The sequence below is a fragment of the Heteronotia binoei genome, chromosome 4, assembly GCF_032191835.1.
Source record: "Heteronotia binoei isolate CCM8104 ecotype False Entrance Well chromosome 4, APGP_CSIRO_Hbin_v1, whole genome shotgun sequence".
NCBI classification, from domain to species: domain Eukaryota; kingdom Metazoa; phylum Chordata; class Lepidosauria; order Squamata; family Gekkonidae; genus Heteronotia; species Heteronotia binoei.
The window spans coordinates 165,289,278-165,307,213 of NC_083226.1; positions in this window are offsets into that span (position 1 = coordinate 165,289,278).

A 17,936-nucleotide genomic window follows, 5' to 3' on the forward strand; every position below is an offset into this window, starting at 1 on the left:
TCCACCCTCCAAAGCATTCCATTGGGTTGCTTCCTCTTTAAAGTATGGAAACACTGTCAACCCCAATTAAGAAAAGTTATTTATCAGCCATCCATCTCCAGAGGCATTTCTCAGTCAAGTCACAGGAAGGCATATGGGAAATTAGAGTTTGGAATTTCATTTAAGCTTGTCTCCCCTTTTCTCCCCTTTTTCCTAAGGGAAATCAACCCAGATTGTACCTTGGAAGGTCAGATGCTGAAGCTGAAGCTCAAATACTTGGGACACCAAATGAGAATGGGGGGAACTCGTTGGAGAAGATCCTGATGGTCGGAAAGACAGAAGGCAAAAGAAGAAGGGGACGGCAAAGGATGAGATGGCTGGACAGTGTTATTGATGTAACAAACACGAATTTGAGCAGACTTCAGAGGATGGTGGAAGAAAGGAGGGCCTGGCGTGACTTTGTCCATGGGGGTCGCAAAGAGTTGGACTCAACTGTGCGACTGAACAACAACAACAACCCCTTTTCTCCAGGGGAATTGATCTCTGTAGTCTAGAGTTGCAATTCCAGCAGATCCCCAGGTGCCACCTCGAGGTTGGAACCCCTATTACATTATTATATGGCATGTGGGTAGACACATGCAGAGTTGGAGCCATACATATCTTTCACTGATAAGATGGAGGATGGAACCTCTTGGAACATTGAAAAAGTCTGAGCTTGGTATTTCTGGGAGGTCTCTCATCCAAAAAGTAGCCAGGGCTGACCCTGCTTAGTTTCTGAGATAGGACTGGATTAGGCTAGCCTGGCCTACCCAAGTCAAGGGCTGTGTATCTCATAGAAACATCACAGCACCTCCATCCACTAAACTGGCTCATATGGATGACAGACAAATTGCTGGTGTAAACCAGAGCCAGAGATTAAGTTGACTGCTAGCAATCAGCATTACTGCAGGCAAAGAACCTTACGTTGGTATGGAGAAATCTGGGCTGCTTTGCAGAAAGCACACTTTGCATAGACAGGTCTGTTTAATTTTCCTCTTGCACTTTCTACAAATCCGACTGGTTTCACCGTTGCCTTCAGGGGCGAATTCACCTTCACAAAACAGGTCTGAGTCTTACAATGTTTCTGCCCTGGAGTTATTCCCCCCTTGAGAGCAGTTGTACCTCGGAACCATGTTTTAAATCAAAAGGCCGGATACATATAATCGGCTTTTGAATTTGTAGTAGAAATAAGAAAAGGAATGACGATGCACAGAGGCAATTGGGAAGAAGTTATCTCACAGGATTATCCTTGTCTGAAGCGGGGGAGGGGGATATAGGCTGGACAAATATCAGAATACAAAACATGGGAGAAGTGATTTGGAATATTTAGCCAAATGGCACAATACTCAGAGTTTGGTGTTTAGTTTAGGGTTGGGGGGGGGGCTTGGGGGGGAGGGGGTTACCCAAAGTTACGGTTGCTATCTCTGACTGATTTGGAGGTTGAATTCTATGGTTGCCAACCTTCAGGTGGTGCCTGGAGATCTCCTAGGATGACAACTGATATCCAGGTGACAGAGTGCAGTTCTCCTGGTTGGCTGCTTTGTAAGTAGGGTTGCCAATCCCCAGGTGGGGGCAGGGGATCCCCTGGTTTGGAGGCCCTCTCCCTGCCTTCAGGGTCATCAGATAGTGTGAGGGGGGGAATATCTGCTGGGCACTCTATTATTCCCTATGGAAACCAATTCCTGTAGTGGAAAATTGATCCATTGGGTATCTGTGGCTCTGGGGGAGCCCTGCTTTTTTGAAGTAGAGCCACCAAACTTGCAGCATAGTATCCAGTGCCTCTTCTCAAAATACCCTCAAAGTTTCAAAAAAGATTGGACCAGGGGGTCCAATTCTATGAGCCCCAAAAGAAGGTGCCCCTATCCTTCATGATCTCCAGTGGAGGGAAGGCATTTAAAAGGTGTGCAGTCCCATTAGATGTGATGGCCAGAACTCCCTTTGGAGTTCAATTATGCTTGTCACACCCTTGCTCCTGGCTCCACCCCCAAAGTCCCCAGATATTTCTTGAATCGGACATGGCAACTCTATTTAGAAGGTGGGCTCAATGGCATTCTACCCCATTGAAGCCCTGCCCCTTCCGAAACCCTGTCTTCCTCAGGTTCCACCCCCCTCCCCGGATCTTCAGGTATGTCCTAACCCAAAACCACCAAGCCTGTCCTGTTCAGAATTAAAAAGGTAAAGATAGCCCCCTGTGCAAGCACCAGTCATTTCCGACTCTGGGGTGACGTTGCTTTCACAACGTTTTCACGGCAGACTTTTTACAGGGTGGCTTGCCATTGCCTTCCCCAGTCATCTACACTTCCCCCCTCCCCCAGCAAGCTGGGCACTCATTTGACTGACCTCGGAAGGATGGAAGGCTGAGTCAACCTGAGCCGGCTACCTGAAACCAGCTTCTGCTGGGATCGAACTCAGGTTGTGAGCAGAGAGTGCAGACTGCAGTACTGCAGCTTTACCACTCTGCGCCACAGGGCTCTTTGTTCAGAAATATATGTATATTTTAAAATCAAGGCAGAGTTTAATCAATATTTTTTAATCAAGGCAGACAAAAGGGCCAGAATGCAAGACAGACAGTGTGTAGATACTCAAAGCAATTACCACATCTTGCACTCACCAGTTCTCCCATTAGACAGCAAAAGACGTTGCTTCACCGCTGAGGGACAATCTGCTACCTTGGTTTTCACTTTACTGTAAGTCAGCACCCTCATATCGTTGCTCATACTGCCAATGAATCCTGAATGATATTTATCCACTGGTTTGTATATTGATAACGACCTCGGTGAGCTGCAATTGATCATCTGCATTGGCCCGTCGATAGCGGAGAGACTTGCCGGCTATTAAGATGGATGGCTTTTTGCGCTGTTCAAGTGGTGCGCAGGCAGCAGTCTTCCCAAAACGTACAATGCGGGTTAAGCAAGACAGAGAGAAAGTGGAGGAAGGTACCATTGCATGAGGTTCAAAGGCCACTCCCCCGTTTACAAAAGGTGGGCAAATGGCAGCAGGGCTGGGGCCAGGAACATGGACATGGAGGAGTGAGCATGACATCAGCCATGTTGCCAGCATTGCTACATCACTTCCTGTAGTCACAGAGGGTAACTCTAGGAATCATTTCTATATCTACGGTAAAATCATGGAGTTTTTAGCAATTCCTAGAACTCCTCTGTCACTTCCAGGTTGTAAATGGTGTCAAGTTTTTTTGTCTTGTTTTTATTTCTCCCACCACTGCTCCGAGCAATAGAGCTCGTCAACAGGAAATGGCAAGAGGCCTGAGAAGCTCTAAGACTCTAAATGTAGGCCTTAGGCCAGGGGTCCTCAAACTACGGCCCGCGGGCCAGATGCGGCCCGCTGAGAACGTTTATGCAGCCCACCGGGTTATGGCAAAAGCAGACCGGAAGTGACGTTCGACCTAAACTCGCGTTAGCAACGCACACTTCCGGCACTGGGCTGAGGCGGCGGAGACAGAGTATGAGGTGATACCGAGGTGAGGTGAGTTCTCAGGCCGGGGTGTGTGGTGTGGGGAAGGGAGAGAGATGCAGAAGACGGAGAACTGACGGCCCGCGGCCTTGTACAGTAACGGCAGTCCGGCCCTCCAGCAGTCTGAGGGACAGTGAACTGGCCCCCTATTTAAAAAGTTTGAGGACCCCTGCCTTAGGCCAAGATGGTAAGCTTGTTCTGGCCTAAATGCATGTACGCCTGTTTTGATAGCAGCTGCCATCACTACACTGAACAACTAGGATTGCCAGCTCCAAGTTGAGAAATACCTGGAAATTTTGGGGGTGAAGCTTGAGGAGAATGGGTTTGGGACGTAATGCCTTAGAGTTCAACTTCCAAAGTGGTCATTTGCTCCAGGTAAACAGATCTCTGTCACCTGGAGTCAGTTTTAACAGCAGGAGATCTCCAGCCACAACTTGGAGGTTGGCAAACCTATGTGCAACTGAAGGTAAGCTGCAGCACCCGTTTTGTGGCTCGTGCCTCCTCCTGAGGCAGCCATTTTGTGGCTGTACCCACCATGCTGTGTATTTACCCCAAAAGAACATAATTGAAGCCATGTTGGATCAAGCAAACGGCCCATCCAGTCCAACTTTCTATGTCACACAGTGTCCAAAACTCAGGTGCCATCAGGAGGTCCACCAGCAGGACCACTGAAAATAGTTACCATTTTATAAAAAATGTTTATTGTATATCTTAGACCCTCCATAATTTAGAATCTGCCTCTCTCCTGCGTCTTCCTCCACCCATTTGTTATCAGATTAATCTGAGATCCAGTTTTGTTCCAAACAGATGCCAATTCAACACTAATTCCATTTGGGACAAAAAAAGAAGAAGAAGATATTGGATTTATATCCTGCCCTCCACTCCGAAGAGTCTCAGAGCAGCTCACAATCTCCTTTACCTTCCTCCCCCACAACAGACACCCTGTGAGGTAGATGAAGATATTGGATTTATATCCCGCCCTCCACTCAAGAGTCTCAGAGCGGCTCACAATCTCCTTTACCTTCCTCCCCCACAACAGACACCCTGTGAGGTGGGTGGGGCTGGAGAGGGCTCTCACAGCAGCTGCCCTTTCAAGGACAACCTCTGTCAGAGCTATGGCTAACCCAAGGCCATTCCAGCAGGTGCAAGTGGAGGAGTGGGGAATCAAACCCGGTTCTCCCAGATAAGAGTCCGCACACTTAACCACTACACCAAACTGGCTCTCATTAACTCCTGGACAAGCCCGCACCACCCTTTCTCCTTATGTGAAATAACAGAACAGAAGTGAAATAACAGCAATCTCACAACTGAAATTGGCAGTCCTAACAGAGACCGTGTTTAATTGTAGGCTTTGCGATACAGCAAGACATTTCCCTGCTCTGTCAATTTTTTTTTTCCTGCAAGGAAAATAATCTCTTCTTTTGCCGTAAGGTGCATTACAGGGTTCACCAGTTCACTTTTTAATACTTGCAAAGTACATTCAGATCTTTACAAGGAAGTGCCAGATAGGACTATAATATGACGGTATTACTCATTCTCTTTGCGAACCTCTGCCTCTGGTTGGGTTTAATTTTAAAAAATAAATCAGCGCTTGCATTAATTTCTCATTGCGTGTGACAAAACAGGCAGGCAGGAAAGATTTGTTCAGTCGGGCAGTTATAACCGATCAATCTTATTATTGATATAAGTACTTTCTTTGCAAACAATATTTTACAGCCCTTTCTCTCATCCGTTTGTCCACCCTCTTCGGTGTAGTCCGTCGCATTGCCCATGAAATGAACAAATTTACAATGATAGAACGGAGGGTGACCGACCATAAAGCCATGATTTCCATCTTAAGGTGGGGCACTTCCCCAACACTGGCCAGCTGGCCGGTGGGGGAAAATCCTGCCCTCTATGGGCCCAAAAAGTGACATGATGATGACATCACCAAGAAGTGACATTGTCATACCGCCAATGTCACACAACAGTACTCTGGTTTTTTTGGTTTTTTTAAAGTCTTGGGAAACAGGCTACAAACCGCTGAGTTTTGCCTCAAAGCTAAGGCAATGTGGTGATGTCACTCCTGAAAAGGCCTAAGGATCTCCCTACCAGCTGCCAGGTAGGACCTGGCAACCAGGGGTCATTTTGTAGAAAAATAGGTGGTGGAGGAGCTCATTAGCATAACTCATTAGCATATGCTGCCCAACAACAACAACCAAAAGCAACCCGACGCAAAAAAGGAGAGCCCTGGATGAGTGAGGCCTGCTTGGGTTGGCTAGAGATCCAGCCAGCTGATGCAGGCCTCGCTCGCCTGGGGCTCTCCTGGGCTGCCCACCCCCCAGTCAAAAGGCCAATAAGCCACCTGGCACCCAAAATCACATAAGGAGAAAGGGTGGTGCGGGCTTCTCCAGGAGTTAATGAGGGCTGCTGGGGGCGTGGCAAAGCTCCTGGTGGCTTGGTGGCTGCCCACTCTCCTAATCCAGGGATTATTATGCAGCTGCACCTACTATTCAATGGACAAGGTAGATGGGGAGGAGGAGGGGGAACCCTCACAAAGGTTCAGGAGCTGTGCTCCTCCAAGCTCCTGCTGAATTCAAGGCCTGCTGGCAACCTTAAAGATCACACACCACCACCACCCACTCCTTGGGAACACTTTTACCAGTTAATAAATCAATACTGAACCTTGTTTCCTTTCCTGTCGTAGGGATTTAAGACTGGGCATGGCCAGGAGCCCAAGTCTTCCAGCATAAACCTATTGGTTCTATGCTACTGTCCTTGAGTGAACCAGCCCAGGATATTTATTCATTTCTAATTTAGATTTGTAGACCATTCTTCTCTGAATTCGCAAAGCTCAGGGAAGTTAACAGCATAAACTGTACGACTTAAAATCCAAATAAAATAACTAAAAATCACAGCAGAAGGGCACCAGAGTGGTCATATAATATGCTTTGATGTCTCGCAATATGTGGAAGAAGGAGGAGGGAGATGGAGATGGAGATGGAGGAGGAGAAGAAGAAGAAGATGAATTGCATCCAAGCTGAATTGCATCCAAGGGTTCTAAAAGAGCTTGCGGGTGTAATTTCTGAGCCTCTGGCTATTATTTTTGAGAATTCTTGGAGAACAGGAGAGGTGCTGGAAGATTGGAGGCGGGCGAATGTTGTCCCCATCTTCAAGAAGGGGAAAAAAGATGATCCGGGTAACTACCGACCCATCAGCTTGACGTCTATACCTGGAAAAGTTTTAGTCGGTCCTGGAACATTTAGAAAGAATGGGTGTGATTACTAAGAGTCCGCATGGTTTTCTCAAGAATAAGTCATGTCAGACTAACCTGATCTCTTTTTTTGAGAAAGTGACTACCTTGCTGGATCAGGGGCATGCTGTAGACATCGTTTATCTTGATTTCAGTAAGGCTTTTGATAAAGTTCCACGTACTATCCTTGTTGACAAGTTGGTAAAATGTGCTTTGGATCCTGTTACCGTTAGGTGGATCTGTAACTGGTTGACAGATCGCACCCAAAGAGTGCTTGTGAATGGTTCCTCATCCTCTTGGAGAGGAGTGACAAGTGGAGTGCCTCAAGGATCTGTCCTGGGACCTGTTTTCTTCAACATCTTTATCAATGATTTGGATGAAGGAATAGAGGGCATGCTTATTAAATTTGCAGATGATACTAAATTGGGAGGGGTTGCAAACACAGAAGAAGACAGAAACAGGATACAGGATGACCTTTACAGGCTGGAAAACTGGGCTAAAATCAATAAAATGAATTTTAACAGAGATAAATGTAAAGTTCTGCATTTAGGTAGGAAAAATCCAATGCATGGTTATAGGATGGGGGAAACTTGTCTTAGCAGTAGTATGTGCAAAAAGGATCTAGGGATCTTAGTGGATCCTACGCTGAACATGAGTCAACAGTGTGATGCAGTGGCTAAAAAGGCAAATTCAATTTTGGGCTGTATCAACAGAAGTATAGTGTCCAGATCACATGATGTGATGGTATCCCTTTACTCTGCTCTGGTAAGACCTCACCTGGAGTATTGTGTTAAGTTTTGGGCACCACATTTTAAGAAGGATATAGACATGATGGAATGGGTCCAGAGGAGGACGACGAAGATGGTGAGGGGTCTGGAGATCAAGTCCTGTGAGGAAAGGTTGAAGGAGCTGGGTATGTTTAGCCTGGAGAAGAGGCGGCTGAGAGGTGATACGATCATCATCTTCAAGTACTTGAAGGGCTGTCATATAGAGGACAGTGTGGAATTGTTTTCTGTGGCCCCGGAAGGTAGGACCAGAACCAATGGATTTATACCCCACCTTTCACTACCTGAAGGAGCCTCAGAGTAAGTGACAATCTCCTTTCCGTCCCTCTCCCCACAGACACCCTGTGAAGCAGATGGAGCTGAGAGAGCTCTGACAGAAACTGTTCTTGAGAGGAAAAGCTCTGTGAGAAATTGTGACTAACTCAAGGTCACATCAGAAGGTACATATGGAGGACTGGGGAATCAAACCCAGTTCTCCCAGGTAAGAGTCCGCGCACTTAACCACTGCACCAAGCTGACTTTTACTACACCACTACACCAAGTAAGGGAGGGGAAGGGAGCACCAGATAAGATGGAACCATTGCTGTCCTCAACCAAAAGCCTGACGGAACATATCTGCCTTGGATGCCCTGTGGAACTGCATAAAGTCCCACAGGGCACGGATGTTGTATATTGCCCTCTTCTTTCTGTTGATTTAAATGGCCTTTTGGAAGCCATGTTGGATTCTCACAAGGGGGAAGAGTAGCATTAAAAATAATCTGCATTGTAACCCATCCAAAAACTAATCATAGCCAACGGATGAGATCCAGTTAGTCCGAGCCATCCGGGTCAGCGGATATCAATTTTACATGGTTTTAATCAGAGCTCTTTTTTTGTATCAGGAACTCCTTTGCATATTAGGCCACACACCCCTGATGTAGCCTGTTGTGTATGTGGACTTTTGCAATACATTTTACTAGAGAGCTAGTTTGGTGTGGAGAGCTAGTTTGGTGTAGTGGTTAAGTGTGCGGACTCTTATCTGGGAGAACCGGGTTTGATTCCCCACTCCTCCACTTGCACCTGCTAGCATGGCCTTGGGTCAGCCATAGCTCCGGCTGAGGTTGTCCTTGAAAGGGCAGCTGCTGTGAGAGGCCTCTCCAGCCCCACCCACCTCACAGGGTGTCTGTTGCAGGGGAGGAAGGGAAAGGAGATTGTGAGCCGCTCTGAGACTCTTCGGAGTGGAGGGCGGGATATAAATCCAATATCTTCTTCTTCTTCTTCTTCTGTGTTCCTGACTGGATAATTGGAGCCTGTGAACTGAGCTTGGGGACTCAGGAACAATGGACAGTAGGATCCAAATCCCTGCTGCCCTGGTCCAGTCACAGACCCCTTGCTGGTTCAAATGACCCAATAGTGTTCTAGCGCAGGAACCTTGATCTGTATATAGTTTACTCGTTGCCATGCTGTAACTAATAAAGAGAGCTATGATCACTGCAACCGCGTCTCCTCCTTGCATTGAAGCCACTACAGTATATATAGCCAATCCTCCCAAGAGCTTACAGTAGACCCTGTAAGAAGAGCCCTGTAAGCTCTTGGAGGATTGGCTACATCAGGGGGGGTGTAGCCTAAGATGCAAAGGAGTTCCTGCTACAAGAAAAGCCCTGGTTGTAATATTGGCCCTTCTAGGTGCAGCTAAACTAAGGCTGATACTTCTGAGGTATATAGCTTGGTTCAATTATTAAAATCTAAATTTTACTTTAAACGGCACTCTGAAGCAGACCCGTTCTTCTATTGTTGCTCGCCGAAATGCTGTTTTCCCCCCATCCATCAAATATTCACAGGAACTCTCCTTAGAAGTAGGATACATCATTCTTTACACACAGCGAGGTTTGTACTGTAGGGGGTGGGGGGAGCCTTTCCTAACAAGAATTACACATTCTTGCTCTATTTGAAATGGATTGAGAACTACTGACAGAAGATAGTATTCTGGACTTAATCATCTGTAGTTCTTGTCTGAGCCCCCTTAGGATAAAGCATTGTGTAAAGCAATGATGATACAAGAACCGTGGGAAGAGAAAGGCAGATGTACTGTATTACTGCTTTTTCCATGAAGGCCTAGTTCTCGGAGGTCATCAGCCTTTGTCAGGGTTGTGCCAAAAAAAAGAGCCTTGTAAGCACTTGGAGGATTGGCTACATCAGGGCTGTGTGGCCTAATATGCAAAGGAGCTCCTGCTAGAATTCCACCCCTGGAAATAGTACTTAATGTGGATTTGAAATGAATACAAAACTTGTTTAAAATGAAAGAGATCATAATGACTTTGTTGCAAAATCCGCACTGGGGAGCAGGGGATCCTCTGGTTTGAAGACCATCCCCCACTTCAGGGTTATCAGAAGGGGGGGAGAGGAAATGGCTGCTGGACACTCCATTACACCCTATGGAAACCAGTCTCCATAGGGTATAATGGAAAATCAATCTGTGGGTATCTGGGCTCAGGATGGGGAGTGCTGTTTTTTAAGGCAGAGCCACCAACTTTTCAGTATAGCATCTGGCCCACTTCTCGAAAAAAAAAATCACCCACGTTTCAAAAAGATTGGACCAGAGGGTCCAATTCTATGGGCCCCAAAAGAATGTGCCCCCATTTTACATTATTTCCAATGAACGGAAGGCATTTAAAAGGAATGTGATGGCCGGTTCAATTGTGCTTGTCACAACCTTGCTCCTGGCTCCACTTGTGGAAATAAAGTTTTGGAACACCGTTCAACCCTATGCCCCCCCCTTCAGATGTGGCCAGGGATGGAATTCTAGCAGGAGCTTCTTTGCATATTAGGCCACACCCCCTGATGGAACCAATCCTCCAAGAGCTTACAAGGCTCTTTTTTTGTAAGCTCGTGGAGGATTGGCTCCATCAGGGGTGTGTGGCCTAATATGCAAAGGAGCTTCTGCTAAAATTCCACCCCGACTATTTCCTATATCAGTCTTGATGATAACACAGTCATCAGCCAGATATAGTATATAGTTTGTTGATTGCAGCTTGCTTGCTGTCAATGTCCAAAAAACACAGGCGATGAATCAAAACAAAGTAGTCATAAGACTTCATGCATATTAGGTTCATGCACCCCAGGTTCAAAAGCATGTTTTTATATTAAAAAAAATCTTTCTCTGGTCGCAATTACTATAGGAACCAGGGCTCTTAACCAGCCCGTTTGATGTAGTAGTTAAGTGCATAGACTCCTATCAGGGAGAACTGGATTTGATTCCCCACTCCTCCACATGAACTATCTCATGTCGCCTTGCGTCAGTCACGAGTTCTTGCAGAGCTGTTCCTCCCAAGAGCCCCACCTGCCTCCCAGGGTGTCTGTTGTGGGGAGAGGAAGGGAAAGGAGATTGTTAGCTGCTCTGTGACTCCAAGTGAAGGGCAGGGCAGAAATCTAGGGTGTGTCCACCCACACCGAATAAACACACTTTGGAACTGGATTTTTACTGTGTGGGAATAGCAAAATGCACCTGCAAACAGTTGATGTGTGAAAGCACCCCTAATCCCTTCTTCTTCAATTATCACAGCTTAAATAGTAGGGATATTTAAAATGAGATTTGTCATAGCGATCATTTGTTTGAAGTAGTCAGTCAGGAAATATGTCCTCTTTTTTGCTTTTCAAAACATGGTAACCCTAGTTCAGGGGCTTTCTATTGTCAAACAGTTGCTTATAGGGCTTTTTTTTTGTAGAACTCCTTTGCATATTAGGCTACACCCCCTCTGATGTAGCCAATCTGCCAAGAGCTTACAGGGCTGTTCTTACAGGGCCTACTGTAAGCTCTTGGAGGATTGGCTACTCTAGGTAGGGTTGCCAAGTCCAATTCAAGAAATATCTGGGGACTTTGGGGGTGGAGCCAGGAGACTTTGGGGGTGGAGCCAGGAGACATTAGGGGTGGAGCCAAGATCAAGGCTGTGGCAAGCATAATTGAACTCCAAAGGGAGTTCTAGCTGTCAAATTTAAAGGGACAGCACACCTTTCCAATGCCTTCCTTCCATAGGAAATAATGAAGGATAGGGGCAGCTTCTTTTGGGGCTCATAGAATTGGACCCCCTGGTCCAATCTTTTTGAAACTTGGGGGGTATTTTGGGGAGAGGCACTAGGTGCTATACTGAAAATTTGGTGCCTTTACCTCAAAAAACAGCCCCCGCAGAGCCCCAGATACCCGCAGATCAATTCTCCATGATTTTCTATGGGAATAAATCTCCCTAGGGAATAACAGAGCTCCCAGCAGATATTCCCCTCCCCTCCCCCCGCTTTCTGACGACCCTGAAGCGGGGGGAGGGTCTCCAAACCGGGGGATCCCCTGCCTTCACCTGGGGATTGGCAACCCTAACACTAGGGGTGTGTGGCCTAAGGAGCTCCTGCTACAAAACAAGCCCTGGTTCCTTGTGAAACGAGAAGCCTTCATTTTGGTTGTAAGAGTTGGCAGAGTTGCTGGCTGGGACTGTTCAAACCGGAGAGCAGTGCACTGTCAGTAGATTGTGGCATTTCAACGATGCATTGTCTATCCTATTATGAGCTGTATCGTTCCCAAGAAAACTTCTGTCTGCTCTTTTGGACAGCAAAGGACAAGATGATGGACTATCGGTTGGTGTCTTTAAATACAATGCACTAGGGCAGGCAAGGGTGGGAAAGAGAGCAACACAGTTGTTTAGGCAAATTCATCCTCTCCTCCCAGGCCTTTGGTGTTCTGAAAGTTTTATGGGGCTGAAATACTCCCAAATCTACGGAGGCTTTGACTCGAGGAGCTAAATTTATGTCCATGGGAATTCTTGTTCAACCTAAATCTGTCCAGTTTTATAATTCACTCCAAGGGATTCTTGCAGCTCAGCCTCGGTTTGGGTCTTGGCAACCACAGCTCAGCCCAAGAATTTATGAAGGTTACAGCTTCATGCTGAAATGATGCTGAGTGAGAAGACGACCAAGGGGGTGAGCAACTGAAAATGAACTGCAAGGGAAAGACGTGATTACGCTCAGAACATCTTCAGTATTTTCATCTCGCATTGCCAGTTTTTGCTTGGCACCACCCCAGGCCTTGAGACAAACAAGTGTTCCTTCATAGAATCATAGAGTTGGAAGGGACCTCCAGGGTCATCTAGTCCAAGCCCCTGCACGTTGCAGAAAACACAGAAATACCTCCCCCGAAATTCACAGGATCTTCATTGCTGTCAAATGGCCATCTAGCCTCTGTTTAAAAACCTCCAAGGAAGGAGAGCCCACCACCTCCTGAGGAAGCCTGTTCCACTGAAGAACCACTCTAACGGACAGGAAGACCATTTTCGCACACAGCTAACCTCGCAGTCACAATCCTGTTCCCTCTGCAGCGTCTGGTCGGATTTCGCACCATCTGCGCCGGAGTTACAGGAAGTGCCGTGGCTTTTGCGTAGCAAACGTAAACCGCTAAAACCCAGTTTACGTTTGCTACGCAAAAGCTGCAGCACTTACTGTAACTCCGGCGCAGATGGTGGGAAATCCGGCCATACACTGCGGAGGGAACAGGATTGTGACTGCGAGGTAAGCTGTGTGCGAAAACGGTAGAAGTTCTTCCTAATGTTGAGCCAGAAGCTCTTTTGGTTTAATTTCAACTCATTGGTTCTGGCCCTACCTTCTAGGGCTTCTTTCAGCTCCCTTTTGGATCTACCTATGATGCTGCCCGATACAGAGTTTGATCCCTGACCCATCCAGTTTGCCCTGACCTGGACAGCCCAGGCTGGCTCAATCTTGTCACATCTCAGAAGCTAAACAGGGTTGGCGCTGGTTAGTACTTAGAAGTCCAGGGTTGCTGTGCAGAGGCAAGCAATGGCAAGCTGCCTCTGATAGCCTCCTGCTTTGAAAACCCTACAGCAGGGGTGGCCATACTGTGGCTCGGAAGCCATGTGCGGCTCTTTCACACATATTGTGTGGCTCTCGAAGCCCCCACTGCCTCATCGGTTGACTTGGAGAAGGCATTTAAAATCACTTTGCAAAGCCAAGCCAACTGGCAGCTTGGAGAATGCATTTAAAGAAGAAGAAGAAGACTGCAGATTTATACCCCACCCTTCTTTCTGAATCAGAGACTCAGAGCAGCTTAAAATTTCCCATATCTTCTCCTCCCCCCCCCCACAACAGACACCCTGTGCGGTGGGTGGGGCCGAGAGGGCTCTCACAGCAGCTGCCCTTTCAAGGACAACCTCTGCCAGAGCTATGGCTGACCCAAGGCCATTTCAGCATCTGTAAGTGGGGAATCAAACCCAATTCTCCCGGATAAGAGTCTGCACACTTAACCACCACAGCAAACTGGTTCTCCAAAACCCCTTAATAAAGTTAAAATTGCTTTCTTTTCCCTCCCCCTCCCCCATCTATTTTCCTCCCTCCCTCCCTCCCAGCTCTCAGCTCTCAAACACCTGACATTCATGTCTTGCAGTTCTCAAACATCTGTTGTTTATTCTATGTGGCTCTTACGTTAGACCCTTACCCCTTACCCCTTACGGAATCACCATAAGTCAGAAAGTGACTTATGGCCTTTTCTACCACCATCATCAAGTTTGACCCCTAACCCCATCATATTGGGGGAGCAGCTTTCCATGAAAGGTCTTTCCCAGTGCTGAGATGCTTCAGAGGAAGGAAGACATGTAAATAGTTTAAATATCGCAAATGCTGAATACCTCTAACTGGAGGTGCAGAGGACTGAACCTGGGACTTCTGTATGCAAAGCATCTTATCTACTACTAAGCCACGGCCTCTATCCTGGAGAACTGACCTACTGTGGAACAGTATTAAAGAGATCTATCAGTGGAATACTTGACACACACACACGCCCCTCTATCCCATGCCTTTTCCCCAAAGGCTTTTAACCAGGAATGTGTTTACCTGGGATGCATTATTAATAGGAAGGGTAGGCAACCAGCTGTCCGAAAACATGCAGATGTTAAATGGATCAGTGACATCTCTTATTAAATTATACCCACCGGGCCAAGTGGATTAATCTTTAAAGCTAAGGTAGGCAGTTTTCTCCCCACTGCGAGCGTGACCCTCCACAGACCCCCTCCTAGTAGAGTTCATGCTCTTGCAATTGATCTTTCCTAACTAGTCACTAATTGGGAAGGCATGGTCTATGTGTTTAGCCTTTTCCCTCATAGCCTCACAAATACAATTACTGCGGAAACTGTTGGGGCCGGCAGACCGCAATTTTACTCTCCGTGGCGCACGTCCATCTTGACAGAAAGATGATCTGACAATGCCAGTCTCTTCCCCCCCCCCCCAATTACTGAGAGAAATCTTTTGTATTTGAAGACACTAAGGCTCGATCCAAATGGGCAGTTTAAGTCAATACAGGAAGGGCACACAGATTAAAAAAGTTCAAACACGTACATCTGCTCCCGTCCTGCTCCCATACTCACCCCGTCCTCTGGTATCTCTGAGGCGGCTCAAAAAGCTACCACTTAGGAAGTGGTAGCAAATCCTTCTGCCACACACCATTCGCCTTCTGGGCGTCTGAATGTGGAGCGCGCAAGCCAGGAGGCTTGGTGGTGTGAACCTGCTAGGCCACCCCAAGAGCATAAGAACATAAGAGAAGCCATGTTGGATCAAGTCAATGGCCCATCCAGTGCAACACTCTGTGTCACATAAGAACATAAGAGAAGCCATGATGGATCAGGCCAATGGCCCCTCCAGTCCAACACTCTGTGTTACATAAGAACATAAGAGAAGCCATGTTGGATCAGGCCAGTGGCCCATCCAGTCCAACACTCTGTGTCACATAAGAACATAAGAGAAGCCATGTTGGATCAGGCCAATGGCCCATCCAGTGCAACACTCTGTGTCACACAGCGGCCCAAAACCCAGGTGCCATCAGGAGGTCCATCAGTGGGGCTAGGACACTAGAAGTCCTCACACTGTTGCCCTTCCAAGCACCAAGCCACTTCCGACTTAAAAAAATCCCTAAAACATAGCCCCTGGTGCATGAGCGCATCTGCACATGAGCACACATGCACATGATCACTAAAATCTATGGGGGAAAAGAAACCAAACCGTGCTAATGGGATGGTGTGCAACAGCCGTCTGACCGCGCCAAAGTGTCCCCCTGCATGGGATACAGGCAACTCACATGGGAGCGTCTGACTGGGAATAATCTGATCCATTTTGAACTGGCCTGATTTGGACACCCAGGGCTTTTTTTGAGGAGAAGTGCACAGGGGCACAGTTCTGGCTAGCTTGGTGTCAGGGGGTGCGACCTAATATGCAAATGAGTCCCTGCTGGGCCTTTTCTAAAAAAAAACACTGCACAAAATGATGGTGATGTCATGGTGTGTGGCATAATATGCAAATGAGTTCCTGCTGGGCTTTTTCTGCAAAAAAAAGCCATGGAGACACCACCTCCCATGTGCCCAACGCTGCCAGACCCAGCCTAAGGAAGGATTAATGGATTCTTTCCTGCAATCCAGAGCACAGCGGATTCTCAAAGTCAAGACCTGGACATGAGAGCCAGTTTGGTGTAGTGGTTAAGTGCACGAACTCTTATCTGAGAGAACTGGGTTTGATTCCCCACTCCTCCCCTTGTTGGAATGGCCTTGGGCTAGCCATAAGCTCTGGCAGAGGTTGTCCTTGAAAGGGCAGCTGCTGTGAGAGCCCTCTCAGCCCCACCCACCTCACAGGGTGTCTGTTGTGGGGGGAGAAGATATGGGAGATTGTAAGCCGCTCCGAGTCTCTGATTCAGAGAGAAGGGCGGGGTATAAATCTGCAATTCATCTTCTTCTTCTTCTTAAAAGACATGAAGAACCTGCAAACATCCCCTCCTCAAAAGCCCTTGTGTTGGCTTTGATTTTGCCTAGAAATGCCAACCTCCATCTCCAAATATTGTCTATAACCAACTATGGCTAGCCATGCCAGCTTCCAGCTTCCAAACATCACCTATATCCAACCAAACAAAGCTGCCACCAAGATTGCTGGGTCTGGACCCTGAAAACACCGCTGTGTGTTTCAGGAGGGCAAAAATGGAAATGTCCACACCCCTTATGACTAGAACTGAATGAAGCTGTTAGAGGCATCTGACCAGGATTCTCTCTGCTGCACTTTTCACTTCACCTGCTCCCAACACAAGCAAGATACGGAAGGCAAGTAGGAATCAGCTACCGAGGGGTGGTAGTGAGCTTCCCCCCACTGGCGGTCTTGAAGCAGCGGCTGGTCAAACACTTGTCAGGGATAATTTAGACTGCTCCTGCATTGAGCAGGGGTTGGACAGGGGTGTCAACCTGATTTGTTTTGAGGGCCAGATCTGACATAAACGAGACCTTGCTGGGCCGTGCCATGTGTGTCATGAAATGTAATGCCAGGTAGCAGAGATATAAGCTTTATAAAGGGCACAAACACAATGAAAGATTTTTTTAAAAAAAAAAGCCTTAAAATATGATTAAAAGATGAGCACTCTTGTAATATTATGTTTATTTAACAGTTTCCAATAACAGACACCTCTTGCTCTGAGTTATTAAATCAAAATCTGGAGACAATGTCTGTGCTGTAGCTATCTTGAGTATGCTGCTCAGGTGTTCTTCAGGTGTGTGCCTGTAAGTTGCAAACCTAATTAGGGGGATGAAAGGGAACGTTGCACCCAGCTCCACAAAATCTTATTCTCTTTTCCCGTTCCCCTCAACAGCCTTGCTTTAAGCACCATTTGATATAATCAGCAGAATCAAATAATAAAAACATATTCTGGACAGCTAGCACTAGTTTGCAAGGGGAAGCACATGACGGAGTGACCCCATTGGCCATCCTGGATTTTTAATATGTAGGGAAATGGTTTTTTATATATATATTTAATTTTAATATGTTTGTAAATTGCTCATGCTTTTAAACTGTTGTTAGCCACCCTAAGCTTGTCGGGGGAGGGCGGGATATAAATCAGACAGACGATAGATAGATAGATAGATAGATAGATAGATAGATAGATAGATAGATAGATAGATAGATAGATAGATGATAGATAGATAGATAGATAGATAGATAGATAGATAGATAGATAGATAGATGATAGATAGATAGATGATAGATAGATAGATGATAGATGGAGGATGGAGGAGGGACGGACGGACGGACAGACAGACAGATAGATAAGAGACAACTTTCTGCACGTGAAATAGCATACGAGGGAAAGTTCTAGGCTACCATTGTCCTGGATATCAGTGTAGCAGCTCACCCTTCGTTACTGCAGCGTTGCTGCTGAAAAATAAAATATCCTCCCTATTATGCAATTCTTTAAAAATCTAGGACTGCATCTTCCATGTCAGCACCAGAACCAATGACAACTTTCCCAATATGCCTGGCTGTTCTTTTCCTCCTCTGAGAATTTTGGTCCACAATGGGAAAGAGGCTGCTCTCCTACTGCAACTGCAGCCATTCCACGTGGGACGGTGGAGGAACTGTGCATTACGCTTCCCCGC